Raw genomic sequence first — 3,256 nt, 5'->3', positions numbered from 1 at the left:
TGTTCTCTGTGCCCTTCAGACCCGGACCCGGCTTCTGCCCCGACCCTGTTCTGTCTTACCCACCACGATTCTGTCGTCTATCCCTCCCCGTCCCCCCCCCCCCCCACGCAGCCTCACCCTCCCTCTCATATTCGTTATCCTCCGCTCCATCCCTTTCTAATTTTTCCACGCCACCAGTTGGCCGCCTTCGTTCAGTCCATTAGCGTAGCCAGGGTCTTCCTTGCTGCTCTAGCCTCTGCTTCTTCTCCCTCTAGACCCGTCTCTCCACCTCACCCCAAGCCCTCTGTCTGGGCCCCGCTCATTCGCCCACACTGTACCCCGCGCTGCGCAGCTCCATCCTTTACCGCTTCCACCTCCGCACCAGCCTCGGCCCCTTCTCCCACTCAGCATCCCTACGCCGTCATCCTCATCCCACAGCCCCACCCAACTCTCTCTCCCCAGCCCATCCTCCCTGCCTCCTCCATCTCCTGGATCCTGGACCCTGGACCCAGTCATCCTCCTCACTCGCAGCTCCGTTTTCAGTCTTATGTGTCATTTCCACGCTTCCTCTTCTTTCTGCCAGGTTCTTTCCCACAGTCGGCAGGCTTCTCATTTACGCTTCTACGCAGCTCCTTCCCTTTTGTGTCCAGCTCTTCTGCCTTTTCTATAATTTGCTCCCATCTTCTCCCCATTCCTGTATTATCTTTTTTTTTTCTCAATTGTTTCCCCAAAAGTTAGACTTTCAACACAGGCCTATTTTCCTCCCAAACCACCCTTCCCTGCTTTGCAGAACATAATTCCATTCCAGTTCCTTCAAGGCCACTACAATTGATTAATTTTTTTCTACCCCATCCCTATTATTTTCGCTCTAACATTTTAATAAAAGACTTAAATGTATTTAGTTGCATAAATTGAAGAGAGAAGAAAGTGTTTTTTTTTGTCTCCTAACATAGTTTAGCCCTTGACAAACTTATTTAGAGTTTTAATTCTAGTAGGGTTACTGAAATATATGTTGGCAGATCAATATTGAGATTCAGTAGGCTGATTATCATAGGTGAGATAATAATAATTTATATTTATATAGTTGATTAATTTAAGCTGTAAGTTCCTCTCCATGGTCATAAAGGTAAGATAAAATACATAGTCAATTTATTTTGGGGGTTGGGGGGGATGAATTGAAAGTTTGATGAGGGAATTTGGATTCTGAATCTCTTCTTCAAATTATTCCTGCATTGACACAGCATTACAGATTTTTCTCTGCGTTGTAGGCACATTCCTGCCCATGTGCAGGAGCAGCCTAGGCATTTGGTGTTGGGAGTGTGGGCTCCCCACAAGGCAGGGCTGAGTTGATATGGGGGGTTGATAACAGAGGTGTGGACTGGAGGTGCCAGGCTTATATATTGCTGTACTATATATAAGATGAATTGTGCATTGGACATATTTCATATTTTAAATACCTTAGGCAGATATCAACGGTTGATAACAGAGGTGTGGACTGGAGGTGCCAGGCTCTAAGAACATATTGCTGTACTATATATAAGATGAACTGTGCATTGGACATATTTCATATCTTAAATACCTTAGGCAAATATCAACTCATTTGCCTTATTTGGAATTTGAAAAGCATGGTTACTGTCTTCAGCATTGAAGGACTACACATGTATATCTCTCACAGCATTCAAAACCATAATGACTAAGCAGGATGAGGGGAGGCCTTCGTTTTCCTTGCTTGGGATGCCTGTGAGGATCCACTAATAAAGGTCAGATGTTGAGGGGTGTTAGCGATGTGTGTGTAAAATGGGGAAAGCAAATGAAGCAGCTGATTTGCGTCTGTCTTTAGAGGTGGAAGAGGAGGAGCTGAAAGTTACACAAATTACCTAGATAAGATGTCAACTCAGCCCATTTTGTTCTGTGTCATTTGTGTTATGCATCTGGAGCAGCACTTGTCAGCTGACTTGTGACTCTGAATGTCTGACCTTAAAAATTCACAATCCATAACTCTTTTAGCAAAAGTAGTTTACTTTATTGTACCTTTTATGTTAGTACAGATCTTGAAAGATGGTAAGTTGGGCTGCAAACAAATTAGGAGGTAGGTAAGTAAGCCATTTTCTTAAAAAAGGTATTTTATGATTTATCCTAAATTTTATGTATATGTGTATTTTTGTGTGTGTATTTATACAGGTATATACACATACATACATACACATATGATTTTGAAAGTAACCTATCACTACAAAGAACAGAAAAAGGGAAAAATATTCCATCAAATTACCCTATAAATTTTCTTTTCACCTTTATCGAGATATAATTGGTATATAGCATTGTGTAAATTTGAAATGTACAACTGGTTGATTTGCTACACATATTTTGCAAAATGATTACCACCATGGTTTTAATTACTGTGGCTTTGTAATACACGAACTATAATTGACCCTTGAGCAACTCAGGGGTTAAGGGCACACACGTCCTGCACAGTTGAAAATTTGCATATAGTTGCCCTCTGTATATATGGCTTTCTAACTGCAGAATTGACCCTCGGACAACACTGGTTTGTACTGCAAGGGTCAATTGAAAAAAAAATTCACATATAAGTGGATCTGTACATTTCAAACCTGTGTTCAGTGGTCACTGTGATTTGAAATCAGGAAGTGTAATGCCTCCAGCTTTGTTGTTCTTTCTCAGCATTGCTTTGGCTAGTAGGGGTCTTTTGTGGTGACATAGAAATTTTAGGATTTTTTCTATTTCTGTGAAAACTGCTATTGGAATTTTGATAGAGATTGCATTGAATGTATAGATTGCCCAAGCTTTGTCTGGAAGGATGTCTGGTCTAATTAGCATATTACGCTTTTATTATTATAGACTAGAGGCCCGGTGCACGAAATTCATGCACTGGGGGTGGGGGTAGGGGTCCCTTAGCCCAGCCTGCACCCTCTCTAATCTGGGATCCCTCGGGCCTAAACCAGCAGTCCGACATCTCTCTCACAATCCGGGACCGCTTGCACCTAATTGCCTGCCTGCCTGATTGCCTCTAACCGCTTCTGCCTGCCAGCCTGATCACCCCCTAATCCAGCCGTGAGGAAACTACGGCCCGCTTGAAATGGTTTTTTAATCGTTATCCTGCTCTGTGTTGTTGGTGGGACTGAAAGTCCCTCTATAGGCCAGACCAGCTGTGGGCAAACTACGGCCCGCGGGCCGGATCTGGCCCGTTTGAAATGAATAAAACTAAAAAAAAGGCCGTACCCTTTTATGTAATGATGTTTACTTTGAATTTATATTA

At 42.9% G+C, this 3,256-nt stretch overlaps 1 protein-coding gene across 1 annotated transcript in view; it reads left to right on the top strand.

The window, feature by feature from the left end:
• Nucleotides 1–3,256, top strand: part of EFHC1 (EF-hand domain (C-terminal) containing 1) — a 68,526-nt gene that overhangs the window by 3,906 nt on the left and 61,364 nt on the right. The gene's annotated exons all lie outside the window — the stretch shown is intronic.

Source organism: Myotis brandtii, unplaced genomic scaffold (assembly GCF_000412655.1).
Source record: "Myotis brandtii unplaced genomic scaffold, ASM41265v1 scaffold893, whole genome shotgun sequence".
In the NCBI taxonomy this organism is placed as follows: Eukaryota; Metazoa; Chordata; class Mammalia; order Chiroptera; family Vespertilionidae; genus Myotis; species Myotis brandtii.
Note: the sequence above shows the minus strand (reverse complement) of the source record. Positions and strands in the feature narration are given on the sequence as shown.